This window comes from Hetaerina americana, unplaced genomic scaffold, assembly GCF_022747635.1.
Source record: "Hetaerina americana unplaced genomic scaffold, ioHetAmer1.1.p SCAF_59, whole genome shotgun sequence".
NCBI classification, from domain to species: Eukaryota; Metazoa; Arthropoda; class Insecta; order Odonata; family Calopterygidae; genus Hetaerina; species Hetaerina americana.
In genome coordinates, this window is record NW_027287194.1 from 2,106,106 (window position 1) to 2,128,462 (window position 22,357).

A 22,357-nucleotide genomic window follows, 5' to 3' on the forward strand; every position below is an offset into this window, starting at 1 on the left:
AATTGATGCAGCACATCAATAAAATATGTTCGATATCAATCATCTCCCTGCGGTCATATTTATTTTTATGTCTAATTGTGCGAGGAAAACACGACATTTTAAATCTATCCCTTCTACTATCGATCTCCCTGATTTTACATCGGTGATCTGATCTACCACGGTAAGTTGGGGTCTGTACTATGTAATTAAAATTCTCAGATAAGTGACCTGCCACAAATGTACGCAGTAAACTTAACTTGTATTTAATCCTACGTTCAACTACTGGCTCCCATGCTAGTTCTTCCAATAGCGCCGTGACACTGCTACCTTGTTCAAAACTACTGTTCACGGACCTAGCTGCTGTACGTTGCACTCGATCTAGTTCCAAAATGAAAGCTACTTCATGAGGATCGCGTACACCCGCAGCGCACTCTAGGTTGGGCCTAACTTCAAGGCGTCTTGCGTAATTATTCTTGTCATACGTCCTTGAATTGTGTGCTTTCTCAAGTCCACGAATGCACTTCAGGAAAGCGTGAGTGGAAAATAATGAAGACCTTAGTTTGATCGAGCTCCAAAGAATCGAAAAAAATTAAATAAATATGCCTGCGTCGTTCGACAGGTGCCGAAAATTTTACCTGATCGATGTGTTGATTGATCGACAAAGTCGGGGAGAAAGTGATTAAGTGATTATTTTCGTCGCCATGGGACCCGCGCTGCGCCCTCCTCAAGACTGCTGTCAACCCTTCGCTTTCCGCGTTTCTTTTTATTTCGCTATATTTTCTTTTTCTTTATTTTTTTACTTAGCGCAGCGGGTTGTGATGTAGCCGGGTGGGCCACCTGTTGCTTCCCCCTTATCAAAACGCCTTTCCCCCCTTTCCCTCTCCACCTTCCCCTTCCCCCCTTTCCCTCTCCACCTTCCCCTTCCCCCCTTTCCCTCTCCACCTTCACCTTCCCCCTTTCCCTCTCCACCTTCCCCTTCCCCCCTGTCCCTCTCCATCTTCCCCTTCCTCCCTTTCCCTCTCCATCTTCCCCTTCCCCCCTTTCCAACTCCATCTTCCCCTTCCCCCCTTTCCAACTCCATCTTCCCCTTCCCCCCTTTCCCTCTCCATCTTCCCCTCCCCATATTCCCCTCCCCCTCTTTCCCTTTCCATTTTCCCCTTCCCCCTTTCCCTCTCCATCGTCCCCTTCCCCCCTTTCCCTCTCCATTTTCCCCTTCCCCCTTTCCCTCTCCATCGTCCCCTTACCCCCCTTTCCCTCTCCATATTCCCCTCCCCCTCTTTCCCTCTCCATCTTCCCCTCCCCATATTCCCCTCCCCCTCTTTCCCTTTCCATTTTCCCCTTCCCCCTTTCCCTCTCCATCGTCCCCTTCCCCCACTTTCCCTCTCCATCTTCCCCTTCCCCCACTTTCCCTCTCCATCTTCCCCTTTTCCCTCTACTTCCCTGACTTCTCTCTCCGCGGAGCTACGGGGAACACTGTGCTACGGAAGAGGGGGGTTGGGAGGGCGGCGCGAACCTGGTCGTGGTCATGTCGGAATAAGACCTAAAAACTTTCTCCGGTCCGCCCCCATCTAAAGATACGCGCGTATTATTCACCTCGTTGAAATACGAGACTGGAAATTGAAATGCACGCCCGCAAAGCATTAGGTAGGTGGCATTTAAAACCAGAAATATTTCGAGATATTACGGCCTCGTCCACCGGTTAAGGTGGCCCCGTTAGAAATCATTTCTACGCATCTGCGCAAATGCCCCGCGGTTCATCTAAAATGTGTGTTGGTGCATATCATCAGATGGAAAAAGTTAAGGAATGAGGGAGAAGGAGGGCTCGATAAGGGGGGATGAGGAAAATCCACTTTAAATCCCTATAATAAACACGTGAAACGTGTTTATTATAGGGAGACCGTACACCAATGTTCGCACACCTTGTACGCACGATGGGGTATTGCGGAATTAAGTGATGTTGAAAGTATTCGGAGTTAAATAATAACGTTTTCATACTCCTTTTAGTTTTTGGGTTTGCTATATTGTGGTAGGGTACTTAGAAGTGTGATGGTTATAAGGTTCATAGGCAATCAAATCTCTTGCTGTATCGGCAAATTACTCTATCTTGAATCGAAGTGCGATGTCAAAACTCAAAGATACGAGGGGATATTGCTAACTTGCAATTATTACCAATGAAATAATCGAAATTGAAGCTTGATTTTTCATTGCTATTCCCAAAACTTGACCACATCTAGTCACCATCAGTCACCATCTAGATGAATACATTTCGCCCAGCGTTTCTTAACCTTTCTAAACCCGTCATTGTAGGGCATAGCAGATTGCGTCGAAAACCGTTGTTGCATCTCTTGAAAGACATCATTTGTGTTGCTCGATATCCGACTCCGCAATGTTTTATTCGGTTATTTCTGGGACTTTTTTTTAAAAAGGGGGTTTATTCCAGTGGCAACATACATAGTTAAAAATTCGCTTGGGGCGAGATCGGGAGAAGAGGGCGGATGTGGCAAAAATTTCAAAGCTCCATCGCTTTGATTGCCGGTCGCCGGTGCAGGTCGCTCCGTCTTTGCTTCTGAAAATGAGAGTCAACAGTCGTGAAACCCAGCGTGCTGACGCCTTTGACATGTGCAGTTCTTCCCGAATAATTTTCCACAAACTTCCGTAGCCAAGATCACCCTCGTCCATGGTCATTTGCAGCGTTGCCTTTCTGTCAAATAGGAACAAAGTCCTCCACTTTCTTCACTGTGGCTTTCTTCATCGTCTTTCACTTCTTGAATCGTCTGTGTGGGACATGTGGCCAGATTGTAAATTCCTCTTCCACCTCACAGCTGTTTCGTGTGACATGCTATCGTTTCCATTAAGAAGCATTATTTTCTCATGTATTTCCCGGGCATTTTAACCTTTCTAAGGAAGGAACTTAATCACACTGTGAGCTCTTTATCTTCTGCAAACTGTGAGTTACTTCGACCAACGGCTTCCTCAAGCGAAACCAATCTACATTAATAGCTGTAATTTAGAACATCATGAACATAAGAGTCAATAAATATGAAGAATAAGTTTTATTCAGATACCTCGGTTATTTTTTCGTAATAAGTGCTTAAAAACGATACCGGCACGTACATCGAGAAGCCAAGTTTAGTTTTAAAAAAGTACTTATTTTTACCATCATTAGAATTTTTCTGGTATGTGAAATAGAAGCGGATAAAAACGTACTTTAAGCATTTAATTAAGAGACACCATGTTCAGCGAGGTTATACGGAAGGGAAGAGGGAGACATTGATTTTATTGACAAAACATTGATTAAGTGCCACTTAGGGTCCCCCAGCAATGACTCGCCGTGCGTAGGAGAAGTGCTTCCCTGCTGTCGGCAGCTGACGCCGTGAGGCATCACCCGCACGGAGACGGACAAGGAGGGTGCAAGGAGGGTGGAAGGAGGGTGGAAGGAGAGTGCAAGGAGGGTGGAAGGAGGGTGGAAGGTTGAAAGTACAGAAAGCATGTATACATTGAATGTAATGGTGGAACTTCGTGAATCCCGTAAATGTAATCGGAGTGATCGTTCCTGGCTGGATATTTATCTCACGCTGATATCACCATTTTTCTCTCAAACCAATCGGCGATTTCAACTGATGGTAAATTCTCTGCACATCTCTGCAGCCAAACTACAGGGTGCGTTCCGAAAGTAATGCAATTTAATTCCCCGCGCCGCTCCGATTGGTCGCAGTGGAATCAAGCAACAAGATTTGCTGCAAAATCAATCTCCGTGCTCTCCAAGCCGTGGAAGCGGCAGGACGTCAGTTATTGTAAACCTCTGCGTGCCGACCGTGTCACAAAAAAATGGAATCTACAATCGAACAACGTTACGCAATTGCTAAGTTGTGTGCTAAACTGAAACAATCTCTTGAGTAGACACACAAAACGATTCGTGAAGCTTACGGGGACTGTACTCGGTCCAACTAACAAGTTTTGAGGTGCTTAAGGCCTTTAAGAAAGGCCAGGAAGAGGGTCACGACGAGCAAGCCAAAAGAATGAGCGCATCAAAAGTGAAAACAATGCTCGCTCTCTTTTTCGACAGTGGATAGGAGTGTTCCATGAGGTGTTTTTTCATCAATGACAGACAGTTAACGCTGCCTACTCGGTGAATGTGCTGGATGGACTCCGAAAAAGGGTCATCAGGACGTGAAAAGACATCTCCGCTACCTTGCAATTCCATCACGACAACGCGCCTTGCCACCGCGAGCTACGAGTCCGCGAATTCCTGGCTAAACACCAGGTTCCAACGCTGCCCCACCCCCGTTGTGGCTGTGCCTGACTGCTGGCATTTCTTTTGTTCTCTCGGTTTGAAGCAGCCCTGAAATTAACCCGTTTTTCGTCCATAGAAAAGATCCAATCAGCCGTGAGGAAGACTTTGCAAGAGGTCCCCGAAGACGCCTTCCAGGGCGCGTACCGGTCATGAAAGTTTCGCTGGAAAAAATACGTAGAGGCCAAATGACACTGCTTTGAAGTATTTTAAGGGTTTGTGCAAATGCGTTCGCAAAATTACTTTTTAAAATAATTGCATTACTTTTGAAACGAACCCTGTATTAATGTCCATTGTGCCGAATTAGTGCAATTTTAAATTATTTTACCAATACTTGCGGAAAAATTTGGGAGCATAAATTTTCTGCTGTTTATCACGAAAGTTCTTTAGCCCCAAAAGGTCAAAATATTTGGGATTGGAATAGGAGAACCGCGTTGAGGAAATGAGGTCTCACTAGGAAGAGAGATTTGATGACAGCGATGGATGTTAAGAAAAGACTTGTAGAAACTTCGATATGTTGAGCGTGGTTTTGTACCACGCGGAGACATTGTCATTGAATAAGGATGGTAGGCGTATTTCGGAGGCTTTTGAAATGCAGGTGTACAGAAAGATGTAAAAGGCGAAATAGATGGAAATGAACACATGCAAAGAAGCGTGGTGGAAGAGGAAGGGAAAATAAATTCGCATGCGCATTAGAACAAAATTCTTCTAATGCGCATATCCCATGAAAGATTAGATTTCAATGTAACTTGAATACAGGTTGGGAGCAAGCTCTTATTAAGCAACTCCAGAAAGAATTTGGAAAACAAGTTTTCGGTCATGTATTAGAAAAAGTTCATTGGGAACGAATTTCTCCATTGAATTGCTCGTCAGGACGAATTCTAGTCGTCTCGGAGTGGCACGAGAGGGCAAAAGCTCTTGTTGGTATGCAACACTTTAGCCACCCCACCCCTTCCGTCACTCTCTCTCTCTCTCTCTGCCTCCATCTCCCTACTATCTCTCGTTTCTCGTCCGGCCCGCTAAAGGGAAAAATGGGACACGCCCCTACCCACTTTATCGGCGCGGAGGCGCTTTCAAAAACAAGCGGGATCGTTAAAATTGCGCTCCTACACAGATTGAAAGCGATGCGGGCCCGTCGGATAAAGTCCCGGACAGAGGGACGGCGAGTCCCACCCGCGGGAAGGAAAGATTGCAGGAATATGGGCGGAGGTGGAGGGAGGAAGGGGGGCGGCGATTAGGGAAGGAGAAGCGGCCCACATGGCACGCGTTGCACCGACCGACATGGCACCGCATCGCAACCGAAGAGGTCTTCAGAGTGCCACGCCATTGCATAAAGTCAGGTATCCGGAAAAGACACGATAGAATGATAAACCGTGTGGGCCTCAAGGTTGCATAACAGGTCCCATGTTGTTATTCATCACCGTCGTCATTTGAATTGAAGTGGTGAAACAATTTGACAAAATATTTCCTCGGGGAATCGCCATGCATGGCATCAATTTATAACTGCATAATTTACCGCAAGAACGTATGGCAGGATGGTGTTACGTAAACAGATAGTCATGCATCTATGTGCACGTATAAAACACCATAAATTTGTATTTTCCCCCCTGAGGAACTCAAGAGGTTAACCGCCTTTAATTGTTCATCCCGCGGTCTTATTTTGGACTCAAATATGAATATGAGTTCTGGCAAGGACCGTCGGGTCATACTATATGTAGTGCTCGGCAGCGAGATAAGCCAGGACTCCGCGGTCGTTTCTTCGCGAAATACTTGTAAAGCAAAATCGACAGCAGTAGCAGAGAAGGGGACCAATTTATTTAGAATGGGAACTTTAAATGTCAGGACCATGTTGAGGACGGGTAAATTGCAATATAAAAGGTAGGAGATGGAGAGAGGAAAATATAGATGTTTTAGGGTTGTGCGAAGGGAGATGGAGGGATAATGGGGTTATTGCAGTGACAGTCATGTAGTAATATACAGTAGAAGGAAAGAGAGTCGGCGAGGGATGGCAATAGTATCAAATGAAAAGGTAGGAATGAGCCTAGTGAGCATAGAACAAGAGGCTAATTGAATATCATTAGTAGAAGTACAAATAGTTGTAAAAGCTGGACCAACGAACTTGACCGTTATTCATGTCAACATGCCACCAAGCAATCATATGGAGGAAGATGTCGATAGCAATGACAGTCAGTTAGAAGACATAAACGCGTGTGTTACTGCAGTAAAGCATTTGATAGTGATTGGAATGCGACGGTAGGTGAAGGCAGAGATGGTGATGCGATGACTTGAGGGACAACGATTTAGACACAGATAATGACCGCGGGGAGAAAGAAATTGAGTTCTGCAGGAAACAGGATTAATCTTGATGAACACCTTACAGCGTTAAGCGCCACAGGAGACGTAGTTGTAAGTAAATATTCGCCTGGGTTTCAAAAAAAACTATCGGTTTATAGTGAAGTACCAATTTAAGATGAGCGTGATCAATTCGCGCTGTTTCCCGTGAGCAGATACGAAATCGGATAACAATTTAGTAATAATGAAGCAAAACATTAGATTCATTAAAGTAAAACGGAGAAAACGGGGGAAGAAATGGAATGAAAGCAATGAAAAATAAAAAAAATGTACCAAAAGAGGGTTGAAAAATGATTAGCAAGACGAGGAGACGGGTACAATGAAAGAACAATCGGGAGTTTTAGGGATTATAAAAAAGAATAAAACCTTAATAGAAAAACAGTAAAAAGATAAAGTACTAGAAAACCATGGATTAAAGGCGAAATGATAGAATGATTGAAGGGAGATATAAATGGAGGAATTGAGTATTGATGCACGAAACAAAGCAAAAAAAGCGGGGTGAAAATTTATGAAAAGTTAACAAAAAAAGGTCAATTGGTGCAGTATACAGAATGTAAGAAAGGAAAATCTAAGCAAACAATCAGAAATAAGGCAGGAAAATTATTCACTGAACCAAAGATGATTCAAGAGAAATGGTAAAAACGCATAGAGTCACTGAAGGGTAATAATATTAAGTCAGAAGGATTACACATAGTAAGAGAATATGCCGTAGATGAGGATAAGATACTTCCAGGAATATATAATACCGATAGGGAGGGGCATTATAGAAATTACAATCGAATGAGGTCATCGGGGTAGAAAACACTCCCCAGGACTACTTAAGGTTTTATGAAAACTTCGGAGGAATTGAACTTATGGTTTGATTTGCGATGCCATCGTGGGTAATGATATCACTAATGGAGAGGAATATAGAATAAAATCAGGATGTATTTGCCTGTTTCGTAGATTTTGAAAAAGTGTTTGAAAGAGAGAATTGGGAAAACTAATGAGTATATTCCAGAAAATAGGAATATATTGAAGGGAAAAGCTATTTTCTAGAAAGCAAAAGGCTAAGCTAAACATTAAAATAGGAAGGCCAAAACTAGAGCAGGTATAGAAGTTTACGTATCTACGAAGTGTTTCGGACCAACACGGTCAAAGTAGTAGCGACGTAAGGAGAAGGATTGCGCTAGGCGCTTTCACAAGGAGGGGGGATTTATAAAATTGGAATCTTTTGAGAAGTTGTTGTGAAGAATAATGAAAAATGTAAATTGCACGGATAGGAAAGCAAAAGAGGAAGTAGCAAGCATGGCGGGTTGGAGAGGGGATTGTTTGGAGAAATCCAAGAGAGGCAGGAAAGATTGATGCAGGGCGGTTTGATTGGCAACGGAATGTTGGACAGTGTTATATAAGGGCGATGACGTTGGACAGGCGAGGCAAGGCTATGATATGCATGTTAGACTCAATAGCAAGAGATTAGCTTGAAGAAGTTCATTGTAGTGTGACGTCTCAGATTTTTCTTGCAAGGATGAGGAGAGGCTAAGAAAGGTAGCATTGCTAAGTGGATGTCTTTCCAAAGCCTGTCTTAAACGGTTGTCTCCCAAATATAAATAATTCTCCGTGAAGTAATACGCATATGCTACTGTCGTACTATTTGAAGTAGTAATGGAAGAGTTTGATTCAATAATAAAAAATTCGCTTTTTGAATGAAAATAGAAATATAAACCCTCTGAGCCATTAGTAAACATGGCTATTTATATGCACTACGCCTTTCCGAGAGTCTTGCCTCCTTTCTTCGAGGTACTATAAGAGGCGTTCAACCCTTCTAATTCCTTCTTGCGAACCACCATCTCGTATTAATTGATTTTATCATTTTTTAACCCATCTAGGTGGATTCTCGCTATACCTTTTTTCCATACTTTTTACTCTTCATTTTTTTTCTCATGCATTGCGAATGCCTTACTCCTCGTGTGTTCCTTATTTGGCCAAACTAAAGTGAAACAAGGCCTTACTTCTTCATTGATTTTTTGTCCTACGAGTCTTCTAATGAAACCTAGCTTCTTTAAAGCTCTTCCGTATAGTATATTTCGTTTATAAATGTTCCAAACATCGAAATGTAAGTTTCTTTTCAATCTATGAATACTTTTTGATTCCGATATTGTCTTCTGCCATTGGTCCGATAATACGATGCGTATCTCAAGTTGAGGTCAAACACTAGTGCCAAATCACACCCCCTCAACTATTTTCACTCCTACATTTCTCCGTTTGTCTAGTTCTAATCGCTTCAAAACTCCTATTTTCCTCAATACTGCCCTCAAAAATGTCACTGGCGTATTTTTCTTATTAACTTCAACATTCACGGCGAATCTTACAGTCAATCGGATAATTTTCAGTGCTTTAACGAATGAAACATAGTTAACGCTGCTCCTTTGTCAGGTAGTATGCGTCATTAACTACTCTGGAATCCTAACGCGTGTGTAACGAAAGCTTTCTCATGACTGAAGTCGACTTTCTCATAAATAAATATCGCTTTTCGCCGTGGGAACCCTTGAAACCGGGTTCTGAGCATTGCCATTGTGTATCGGAAGGTAGGGCAGGGGTCAGGGCCTCCAGACTCCCTCTTCGGTCTCTCCCTCCCAACCTGGTCGATTCTCGCCACCTCCAGGTGGTAGGACCCAAACGACAAGGCCTTCGTGAATATATCAAGTTGGGCAGGAGCTCAATCACGGTCGCAGAAGCCCCTTGGCCACCTCGCGGTCACTCTAAACCTAATACGCGACCAGCATGCAACGCAGATCAAACGTGACTCTTCCGTCAAAAGTATTTTTGTGATAGAGTCAAAATTTTAAGAAATAGACACATTCAAATTCTAAAAATGTATCCCTTGGAAAATTTCATCGAACTGTCTTTATTTAATTCAAGAAAAAATTCGGATGAGAGTGTTAACTGAATTCGTTTCTCAAGTGTTGATCCTATTGTTGGACGACGATGGTATATTTGTTTATATGGATTCTCGAACATTCTTTCTGCTGTACAGCGAGGCGAATTTTGGTTTCCTGCTAATTATTTGAAAGTGATGAAAACTTTCACGTATCTTTCAGTGTTATGTGGAAGAAAGTTTCTTCAGAACTTCGGACACGTGGTGAAAACAACAAAAGGTAATTTAACTGCCATTCTAAGGGTTAAAACTTTGATAAATACATATTCCAGTGCAACCACATCGCCGAACTCATACTTGCCCAGGCGCGGCATGACCATCTAAAGCCTTCCAACTATTGGCCTATGGCAGGTGGTGCTAAGTCAGAAGGTATTGGAATAATTGTTGATTGATGATATGTGGAAATATAAAATTATATTTAGCTGTGAAAATATTTACTTATGCTGTAACCTTGACTTATGCGGATCTAGGTTCCTAGCGGTCGCATTTAAGTTTGTTTGGGATGTGCGTCTTCATTCCTCAGCGTATAATAGTTGTCAGTGTTTTTGTCTTGTATTCTGCCCATTATTTTTTAATATTTTCGTAGTCCGTTAAGAATTGCCTCATTGAATTGACTGGGATTATTTCTTGTGTTCCGGCTTCATGCTCGATGGATTTTGTGTGTTTTTTTCCTAAAGTTTGATTTTAGCATTTAAAGCGTATATATTTAGCATATTTCCGTGATAAATAAATTAGTGTACGAGGGCGTAATGCATTGTTAATGCTTTGGAACGGAAAGAAGTGAAGATTAATCTTTCGCACATTGTTTTTGTTTCCTGAACGTTATAATTAATCCGTCATGGTTATTTTGGTATCACTGATAGTGTCGTATCAAAATGATGCTAAGAATTATGACGATCCCCTTCAGATATATCTCTTTGGACCATTTTGAACTCCCCCCCCCCCAAGCTGCTTGATAACCACGCACGATCTCCTTCTCTATTCAAACAGTAAGAAAACGAAGAAGATAAATTATCCCGGAGGGGATTTCTCTGCCCAGTCCATCATTGTCATTGGAATTCCTCCATGACGAATGATTAAAGCCATACTCATCTACATCTACATAATACCCCGAAAGCCGCCGCAAAGGCGTGTGGCGGGGGTTGTTAAGTCACCACCCGTAAAAGGGAAGAAAACAACATGCAAACCAATATCCTCAGTGTCGTATGCATCCATGCAGTAATCCTTTTATTTTACGCTCATGCAAATACATATACTATCATCTAACAAATAATTACACATTAGGATGCAGTAATAAATTTATCCAATAACGTGCAAGCTAGAATGCAAAAAGCAAGAAGGCGAAACTCCACTGGCACATGCAACATAAAACGCTCTCCTCCCCAAGGAGAAAGGTAGAGAATGTGACCCAAGGCCACGTGTAGCGGGAGGGTCCCCCCACGGAGAGAGACGAGGGATGGAAGGGGAAACAGACAAAGCGGAGCAAGCAATACTGTTAAGGGGACTACATTATTTGATGGCATTCCAATGAAGTCATGCGGGAATTAAGGGTTTTACCAACAAAACACACGCGGTTAGCGAGAGCGCATGCAATTGAGTAGAACTAATTATTCCCTAGACACTGAGGGTGGCAAGTGGAATTTTTGCTATCTATCTATCCCTCAAGTTGCTATCCAGTACTGTCCGTGGGAAAAAGGAGTCCTTGAGTCCGCTAGTTCTGGCATCTATTTCCCGAATTTTATATTCATAATCCAAGCGACCAATGTACGTTGGAGTGCGAATAATTTGCGAGACTTCGGTGGTGAAACATGGGGATCTGAATTTATTCAGTAAGTTAATCCTAGCATTGAATCGACTTTCTACTAATGATTCCCACCCCAACTCCATAAGCATTTCAGTGATACTTATCGTTTCATCGTTTTGATTTTTTTGCCGAAACGGACTACCAGGCATTGAACCTTCTCAATTTCCGGAATGAGGCCTTTTTCACTCGGATCCCAAGCACTACATACATATTCTAAATTAGGCGTTACAAGAGCGTGGTAACAACGTTCCTTGACCTTCGAGCCGCTTCTGCCGACTACGCGTCCAATAAACCCCAATTTTTTATATGCTTGCCCTCAGGAAGCATATTTTCATGGGAAAACATTTTTTGCCTGCCTCATGCATCTCAAGTTAATGCATATTAATATTAATGTTTTAGTGCATATTTGCGCAGAAAAGGCTGATCCTGTAGCCTTGCATGCTACGGGGTGATTAAGACATGTTGGGTGTGATTAAGACTGCTGACAATCCGTTCAATCACCAACGTGCTCTCAGTTAAAAATAATTCAGTTAATAATATATGATATAGTATTTTGACTGTACCATGAGAAATATTTCTCATTACATCTGGTTCTATACGCACACAATATTCCACAGTTTTTAATTTGGCTGACAATTCTTTTTTTTCTTTCCCCTAAGATCGCAAAAGGATCTACAGCAACATTGGCCCAGTTGTCCATGGCCAAACTTGGAGGGTGGACAAGATAATTTAATTTGTCACCCATTGTATTAAAAGGTAGGTGCTAGTTTCTTTATCTTTGCCACATAGCTCTCTTGAGTCATTGGAAAACTGTCTGGGAACACTAACCTCTCTCAGATTCAGATGTGAGCAGTGTTATGTGTCCAAGCAGTTCTATTCTGGTTTTTATTTGGATTCTCTAATTTTCCAAGAAGAAATTTATGAACTTGCATGGACGCTCTGAATTTTCAGCTGTTTAAAGAAATTTGCTGCATCAATTGAAATGGTCAGTTTTTACCCACAGAACTGTGATTGATTGTTTGATGAAAAATTAAGCTGACAAACATTCGTAATGTGAGTCAGGTTTACCGCCAGCTGTCACAGAGTCAGAACTCTTTGACTTATGAAAGGTGTGATTTCAATCGTTTCCCGCTGAGATAGCGATCGCTTTCATGTGCCTGCATTTGCATGGCACCCTGAAACCCAGCAGAAGCGTGTGGCTGTAGGTGATTCAAACACCAGTGTTTCAACGTAAAAATTAAAGTTTGCTCAATAGTTAACTACCAGTGTAATATATAGTAAATAAAGGAAGTAAAGATAGCTTCAGCTTCTTGTAATACGGTATCGAAGTGCAAAATATATGGTTTGTTTGTATACAGCGAAGTAGGGACTGTAGGGGGGTTGGGAAATCGTCGTGATGCCGTGGCAGGTCTTCGCAATCAGACAGACACTCGACTCTGCTCTTTTGGTCGTCCGACCAATCACCTTCGGGAGGACGGGTTCAGCCAAGATCTTTCGAATCGCTAAATTTTCAGTGATAAGATGTGTGCACTGTCATCTTACCCAATGCCAATACGATCTCCGATCACGTGCACACTTAACCGACGGTCTGAATTCTTCATTTTACGCACACGCCAGGAAACATTGTTACCGACATTCTTTATACAAACCTTCTTCCTGTCTACTCATCCAAGATGAGATCCTAGTACTAAAAGGTCAACTAAATATGGATTTGAAAAAACCGTAATAATATTTCAGGCTATTTTGAAGTTTAAAAATCGTATTTACCTGTTGCGCGGTTGTTTGCAGATGTTCTGATCGCTTATCGTTCGTCTATCCTAATGAAATTAAACAAAAGCTCTCCTTCCGTGATTTTCCACCCGACAGGTCTGTATTCGGCGCCTTCTCAATTTCTTATTCAGGAACAGACAGGCACATCTGGAATAGCATGTGCCTGGTTATGATTTCAATGCGTCGGAACGTCTGGTAAATTACCCTAACTGGATGAAGAACTACGAGCGGCTGTGTTAATTTCATTTGATTATAGTTGTATGAATACAATTTTTCGTTTCCTAGTTAAATCTTACGCCATTCTCGAATTTTGTGCGCATTCTCAAGAACCTTCGTCAGTTAAGAGTGTAATTGTAGGAGCTAATTTGACGCGCGCAAGTCCCCAAGGGGCTACCTCCAATCAGAAAATTTCCCAAGGTATCTGAATACATACACACGACAGAAACATATTTCTTACAGGTACCAAATACCTGGAAGTAACTTGCCAAGGATCTGTAAGTAATCATTTTGTAATCATGTCTTCTAGTCCATAATCAATTCTCTTCCTAGTAATTTGTCTCGCATGCGTGCGTAAGTTATTTCGAATGACACTCTCATTCAATTAAGACGTTTCAAACATAATTTCCATCATGTGTGTGGTTAGGAAGTCATCCATTAGTGAATAAAATTCAGGCAAGAGTCGCCAAACTTTGTTGTTCGGATCATTTGATGTTGTATCCACCCAAAATCCAGGGCGATGAGTTTCCAGGGTACCAGGTGAGGTATTCACTGAAGAAAAAACACCAAGAATCAAATAAGTCGCACTGGTGGTGTGACGGTCGTGTTCTGGAACACCCAGCCGCGTCTATGCTTGCCCAAACGCCGAACACTTTGAAGCGAAAAAAGGAACTCTGGCTGGAGATCCTGTTATTCGAGGGGGATGCTTCGAATTTCCCTCTCGCCAGCTGTGTGCTTTCCGCGAGGCCGGTATTGGTCGGCGGGGGGAGGAGAGGCGTCAAACCGGATACATGCGTACGTATATAACGAGCCTAGGTCCCACGCCGTATGAAAACGGACTTACAAAGTTGTGGCGACGGAACTCGCGTGACGGCGTCAAAAGTAGTTTTCAGATATACGTATTTTTTAATAACTTAGACCGTTCGGAATTTAGCAACTTTCACGCTGCGTATGTGTTAAAAAAAATAAATATATATGCATATATATTTATGTGTTTCTATATTAATATGTGTGTGTATGAGCATATATATATATATATATATATATATATATATATATATATATATATATATATACAGGTATACCCTCACCGAACTACAACCTTGACGTGGTGGAAAAGCTTGTGCGTTCCGATGAGCCCTAGAGCTGTGCTTGCGGGAGTAATAATAATTTCTCCTATCAGGGTCACCCATGCCAAATAAGTCGAAGGTTAAGAGCCAGACGAAAGATAGTCCACGCAGCGTCTGTTCCTCAGTGAGGCGGCTGCAATGGCGTCTGACATCAGAGGGGCGGCCAGAAAGTGATGGTGTCACGTTAAAAACACTATTGAGGAAGGCAACGGGAAACCACCTCAATTATCATATTCAAGATTTAAATCATGGGCAATACAGAGATTTTGAGTCCTGGCAACTACGGGGCTCGGCCCAATCGGCCGTGTGTCGTGCCCGGCAGCGGGGGAAGCAAGGCTTCCGCGGTCGTCATTCCACGAAACCCTTGTAAGGGAAAACGCACCGCAGCAGGACAGAGGACACACGAGAAGAAGACCAAATTTGTTAGAGTAGGAACCTGGAATGTTAGGACAATGATGAGGACCGAGACATTGCAGAATATTAGGCCACAGATGGACAGGGGAAAATTAGATATTTCAGGTCTATGCGAGGTGAGATGGAAGGATAGCGGGGAGTACTGGAGTGATATTCATACAGGGTTCGTCCGGAAAAAAAGTGTACTGATTTTTTCCCGCCGCTCCAGGCGCGCCCAGCACCGCTCTGACGGGCTGCGATTGGAGAGGGATATGTTGGCAAGCGACGCTGAAAAAGGCAATCGGCTCTGAGCTGTGGTGTAGTGAGGAGCTCTGTTAACGCGAACCTCCACGCTCGACCCACGTCACGGAATGCGATGCCGAAGTTTTTGGAGCAGCGTTATTCCATCAAATTTGCGGTAAAGCTTGGGAAATCGTCTACCGAAACTGTCGGTATGATTAACCAGGCTTACGGGGAGTCAGCCATGTTCAGAAACATGATCTTTCGGTGGCACAAGATGTTCGTGGAGGGCAGAGAAGAGGTCGACGACGAACCACGGCCTGGACGCCCATCAACGACACTCACCGACGAAAATGTGCGAAAAGTTCGCCATGTACTGAACTCTGATCGTCGTCTTAGTGTTTGGATGATAGCAGAGCAGTGTAATGTGCCAAAAACAATAGTGCACGAGATTATTAGGGAGCAATTACAGATGCGAAAAATTTGTGCAAGGTTGGTGCCGAAAGTGCTCAGTGATGATCAAAGACTCAATCGTTTGGAAATGGCGACACAACTTGCGGATCACTGCAAAAATGATCCACATTTTTTAGAGAACGTTGTTTCGGGTGACGAGACGTGGATCTTTGAGTACGACCCGGAGTCGAAGAGACAAAGTGCGGAGTGGCACACCCCATCATCATCCCCTCAAAAGAAAGCTCGCATGAGCAAATCTCGGATCAAGGCGATGCTCATTGTCTTTTTTGACAAAAGGGGAGTCGTCCACTACGAATTTGTACCTGAACGACAAACTGTAAATGCTGCATTTTACGTCCAAGTGCTCGACAGGATTCGAAAACGAGTCGCCCGCGTCCGGCCAGCGATCAAAAACATCTGGCGGCTTCATCACGCCAATGCGCCGTCTCACACCGCGCTTGTCGTGTCGGACTTCTTGGCCAAGCACGGCGTGGCAACGCTGCCGCACCCGCCCTACAGCCCGGACTTGGCACCACCGGACTCCTTTCTGTTCCCGAAGATAAAGAGGAGTTTGAAAGGAACGCGATACGGGACTTTGGACGCCGTCAAAGAGGCCGTGACGACGTGTCTTCGAGAGGTTCCCGATGATGCCTTCGCGGGAGCGTTCCAGGAATGGGAACGCCGCTGGAACAAGTGTATCGACTCACAAGGGTCCTATTTTGAGGATAATTAGCTTAAGATATGTAAAAGTGTTATAAATTTTTTTTCCTGAGCTCAGTACACTTATTTTCCGGACGAACCCTGTAGAATAATAATGAGCCGCGGGAACGAGAGCAACGAAGGGATACCAAGGTATTAAATGAAGAGGTAGGAAGAAGCGTAGTTAACATAGTACAGGTAACGGATAGAATATTAAAAGTAGAGATAAAAGAAAAACCGACGAACTTGTTTAATATTCAGTTAAGAAGTTAGACGTCGCTAGGATATACGAACAGTTACAGGACATAGTCGAGTGTGCTGCGGCAGGAAAACATTTGCTAGTGATGAGGGATTGGAAAACGACGGTAGGCGCAGGAAGAGATGGTCATGAGGTGGGGGACTACGGTTTAGGCACGAGGAATAACCGAATGGAAAATGGCAGGTGATAAAGAAAGGCATTAAAGGTTATATTCTTTTTAGACAGAGGTTTAGGAACAGTATGATAAAATCGCACAGCTTCCCGGGAGTTGGTGCGGACTCTGGCCAGAATTTAATTGCTATTAAATGTAGCGTCAGTTTGAAAGAGAAGAGGCTGGGGCGGCGGGTTTAAAAATGGAACGTAGAAGTCTAAAATGGATTGAAGAGGAAGGAGTACCAACATGCTTTAGAAGAAATCATAGAAGAATGGAAAGAGCTCAGTACTATCAAAGAAAAATGGGAAAGTATAGAGAAAGGGTTGTCCAAAGCCGCAAAAGGCACTATATGAACCGTTAACGCGAAAAGGACTAGGAAACCATTGATCACGGATTAAACGATTACGAAGATGGATGAGAGGAGAAAACGGAAGAATGAACACACGGAGTTAGGCAAATGAAGTACAAAGAGGTAAACAATAAATTGAGGCAGGCAACAAATAACGCAAAAGAAGCATAGTGGAAGACGCAGTGTGAGGATATGGAAATTTTTGAGAGGAAAGGTGAAATTGGTGCGCTGTACAGCAAAGTTCAAACTTTATCGGGAATTAAGAAATGCAGATGTATGGTAACAGTTAGAGATAAGGCGGGTAAGGCAATACTTGACACAGGAAAGATCCAAGATAGATGGAATGAGTATATAGAAGAACTGTATAGTAAAGTACTTCGACCAACAAAGTTAGACATTGAAAGAGAATATGACGTAGAGGAAGATAGCTTAGGTCCAGGCATACTCGACGATGAGATAGAAAGGGCATTAAGGGAGATGAAACTAAATAAGCCCATGGGGATGGATAACACTCCCGCGGAACTATTGTAATGTTTAGGAAAATGTGGGAGGAAGAGGCTATAAGGGCTGATTCGTAGTAATTATGAGGAAGGAATCTGGCCGAAAGACTTTGTAAGAGCAGTTTTAGCTCCTATTCCGAAAAAGGTAAAGGCTACGTCATATGAGGACTACGGGACAATTACTTTGATATCCTACGGAGCTAAAATTTTTCAAAGGGTCATAAACAAAAGGATAGAGAGTAGGGCAAATGATTACTTAGAGAATTACCAGTTTGGGTTTATGAAGGGGAGAGGTACGCCTGATGTCATTATAGTAATGAGATTATTAATGTAGAGGAATATAGAACACAACCAGGAGGTATTTGCCTGTTTCGTAGATTTCTAAAAAGCGTTTGATGGAGTTAGTTGGGAGAACTAATGAGTATATTGAAGAAAATAGGAATAGATTGGAGGGATAGAAGGCTAATCCGCAACCTATACATGTCTCAGACTGCTCAGGTGCGAGTGAGGAACGGGTAGTCCTGATGGGCAGTGTCAGAAAGAGTTGTAAGGTATGGTTGCCCATTATCACTGTTGATTTTCAACCTGTATGTAGAGGAAATGATTAAAGAGGCATGGGAAAGACTGGAGGTAGGAATTAAAGAAAGCAGAGAATTAATAAAATGAGTTAGGTTCGCTGATTACAAAGCTTTAGTTTGTCAGTCAGCCAAGGGGTTGCACGCATTGCTTAGTGAATTGGAAATTCAGTGCGACAGGTATGGGATGAAAATCAGTATTAATAAAACAAAAGTGATGCGAATTTCTAGAAAGAAAAAGGGTAAGCTAAATATTAAAATAGGAGGGTAAAAACTAGAGCAGGTATAACAGTTTACGTATTTCAGAAGTGTTTTGGACCAACACGGTCAAAGTAGTAGGGACGTAAGGAGAAGATTTGAGCTAGGCAATGAGGCTTTCCCAAGGAGGAGGGAGTTGATGACAGGGGCGTTGAGTAAGGATATTACGAAAAAACTCTTAAGAACTTTGATATGGAGCGTAGCTATGCACGGCGCGGAAACGTGGTAATTGAAGCAGGAGGATAGACGTAGACTGGAGGCGTTTTAAATGTCGGTGTGGATAATAATGGAGAAGGTGAAATGGACAGAGAAGAAAACAAATGAAGAAGTACTTGGTATGGTGGGCGAGGAGAGTGGGTTGTTGGGAGAAATCCTGTTGAGGCAGGAAAAGTGGATGGAGGGGGTATTGACCGTCAGCTGGATGTTGAAGATTGTAATAGCGGGGAGGATGTTGGGCAATCGAGGCAAGGGAAGGAACAGGATAGGGATGTGGAACGGGATGAAGGGAGGAAGAAAGTACCCAGAGATGAAGAGGTACCCGAGTAAGAGTAGGATACTGGATTTTGTCTTTGGTAAGGAGTCGGAAATAATTTATTTTGTAGCTGTGTCCATCGAAAAACCTACCTTAAATTTTTAGATTAACTAATAATAATAATCGATAAATTCACAGTTTTGAAATTTTGGAAAAAAGAAGGCGGCCAACAGGATAAAAACTTAAAGGGAGTAGGAATGAATGCAGCCAATTAAGTTAAATGTTTGGGGGTTGTTCTGACACCACGCCTTTCATGGGGAGCACATATCTACATAATCTACATAATACCCCGCAAGCCGCCGCAAGGGCGTGTGGCGGGGGACAATATCAGGACAATATGCGGATCAGCTTTAAAGAAACTTGGCTTCATAAAACGGGTGGTGGGGAAATGTAATGAGAAAGTTAAAGAGAGGTGTTATTTTGCTCTAGTTAGACCTCATTTGGAATATGCCGCAAGTATTTGGGATCCGTGGGAGAAAATTTGGCAAAAAGAATTAGATAAAGTCCAGAGAAAATCCGCTAGACTCGTTAAAAATTGTTATGATAAGAACACAAGTGTGACAGATCTCTTAGGGGATTTAGGCTGGGAACCACTTGAAGTGCGGAGAGAACAAGCGATGCTTAGACTTTTAGAAAGGTTCAGGACAAACGAGTTTAACTATGACACTGAAGGAATTATAATGGCCCCACACTACTTAGGTAGATCAGACCACAAAGATAAACTATGGGAGATAGATTCCAGGACAGATAGGTACAAATACTCATTCTTTCCCCGAACAATCAGAAATCATGATAGTAGGAAACCTAATTTGCTTTAGAAATATTAAAAACATTGTATTTACAAGTTTGAGCAAAGTTAAACACTGCAAAGCTGTTAGGTATACTTTCTGGTGCATGTGTATGTAAGATGTAGTTAGAGTGTTTGCATGTTCGTGGGGTGTAAGTGTTCATGCATGAATGCATGCCAAGGTTTTTTTTTGTTGATCCATGAATTTGTGGTTTTTGCATGCGGTTTTTTTCTTTTTTAAATTACGGGTGGTGTCCTTACACCCCCCGCCACACGCCCTTGCTGCGACTTGCGGGGTATTAAGTAGATTTAGATGTAGATTAAGAGTAGATCAGATAGATTTCAGATTCCATGTATTTCACGAACAATATGGGATCAGAATAACGTTTTCCCACCGCGGAAGGGGGGAAAAGTAATTTGGTACCAAACCAAAGGTAGTCTGGTCATCAACCCCTGCCGCACACCCTTGTACCTTGTACACCTTGAAAGATGCTATGTAATAACAAAAGCAAAAATTAAAGAGACCTATTAATAATTTAGAAATTTTATTTTCCTTTAACCGTGCTAGTTACGTCATAGTATGTTCCTTCTATCGAGGATGGCCATAATATTCCTAAAACCGTTGGCTTAAGTACATGTCGAATTTACTGCGTGAATTTGAGGCAGGTAATTTATCTGGGGACATTTTTCAGGCCCCCACTTACTATGGTAGATCCCATTACGATTAATTAAATTAAAATCAGGGAGATTTAATGAAGGGATGGATTTAAAATATCGTATTTTCCTCGAACTATTAGAGATTATAAAAGACATTACTGCAATCGTGTGGGAGATAATTAAAATTGGTAGTGTATATATTCGTCGATATCTGCATTTTTCTTTCTGCGTGTTATTCTTTTTCATTAATAGACCCATCTTTTTAATAGTTCTCCAGCATTATATGAATGTAGGTTTCCTGTTAATAAGTATTGTTGCATGTAAATGCTTTCTTTCGTTTGTTTAAGGTTTGTCGGACGTATGAACAAAGCAACATTTGTGTAGAGGTGACAGTATTTATGTTTAGCATGTGGTTTTATCGAGTTAATGGGTGGTGACCTAACACCTCCCACCACAAGACCTTGCGGAGACTTGCGGGCTACTGTGTAGTTGAAGATGTAAATATATTTTCTAAGAGTCTAAAGGACCTCGAAGAGTAATAATTCGGTCTCTAATGGAGCATTCTTCTTCTATCGATCTGTAAAAAAACGGTCTTTGAAAGATAGACGACGTGGCTAAGTTGCTCGAGGTAATTGGTTTGTAGATAGGTTCGTCGGCCGTAGTTTTCGCATAGTGTAGCTTAGCTTTGTCGTGAAAGCGAAGCGCACTTCTGCACCTTTCTAATAAATAGCCTTCGTCCAGCCTGCTCCTTAAAAGCTTGGAGTGACTCCAATCCTAGTTCCTCTATCAACCACGCTACGCTCGTTCTCTTAACGTGGACATGCCTCGAGAAACCTAGCGGCATTCCGTGAACATTTTCTATTCACTTATTTATCTCCCTTTCCGACATTATTAGTGCGCCAACATTTTGTGTGACAATTTGCCCTCGAATACGCATATAAATAGATATTTTCTCCTACGGAAACACGCACAGATGCATCTCCACCCTGGTAAACGCTTGCAGGCTATAATCTGGGAAGTAGATGCAGTGAGTAATTGCAAATGCTTCCTTCAACGTTCTCTTTTCATTGCGAGAAATTGCTCGTTATCCGGAGTGACGTCGAACCGACCTGCGTGCCGATGGCTGGAGCTCATCCCGCCGGTGTTATCTATGGAAGCGGGGCTCGAAGACTGTTGAGGGGCTGAGAGTGGAACGGAAAAGGGCTTATACGTTTCTGTGATAACTCTCTCCCCTCAACACCTCCTCCAACCCCTCTGCGACGGCACTGATGGGGGAGGGGAGTATTGGGCTGCTCCCATCTTTGAGGGGAGGGATCGCAAGGAATAACTGGGAGTGCTTCGTTCGATGCACCCTGCCGAGTGGATTCGACCGCGGAAGCAATCGCATTTAAGGAAATAACGGCACGGGAGTTCTGGAATAAAAGAAAAGGATAGATCAACGGAGACACGAATTATTAAGAAGATGGGATCAAGAGTTCAGCATTTCAGAACAGGTCAAATACTTGGACCTTAAATTGACATTACCGGATGTTGCGGTGGCTAACGTACTTGTTTCCCACCCAGAAGACCCGGGTAATCCCGGAGGCGGCAGATACTCTCCTATCCATCCCCTATGGCGCAAATGACCTCAGCTGTCGGTCGCCTCCCACAAAAAAACTACTTAAATTGACATGAAGACTTTCAAGGGGTGCATTCGTCAAAAGAACATACCGATAAGCCCTTAAAAATTTATATTCCAATAAAAAGGCTGTGGGAAAATTTGACAACGAGGTTAAAGATAGGTGTAACTCAGACTTAGTAAAGACGCATTTGAAATAAAAGGTGAATATCAGGTATCCTTTGGACAAAACTTTAATCAGAGAATTAAATCCTGGTCAGGAAAAAATACTGTTAGATCTTTTGAATATTGCTACAAGAAGCGAGTAAGGGTAACTTTTAGGCGGTAGGGATTAGGTTGGAAGCCTATTTTTGTTCTCGAAGAGTGCAGGTAAGACATTTTGAAAGGTACACGACGCCTGGTTTTTCTAGCGACGCGGAGGGAA

The 22,357-nt window shown here is 42.7% G+C and overlaps 1 long non-coding RNA gene across 1 annotated transcript in view; it reads left to right on the forward strand.

The window, feature by feature from the left end:
• The window catches only part of LOC139694890 (uncharacterized), a 165,709-nt gene that overhangs the window by 68,969 nt on the left and 74,383 nt on the right, over positions 1-22,357 (forward strand). Inside the window, exon 2 of the long non-coding RNA XR_011702239.1 lies at positions 12,003-12,099. This is a non-coding gene — a long non-coding RNA (uncharacterized lncRNA). The remainder of the gene's footprint in view (positions 1-12,002; positions 12,100-22,357) is intronic.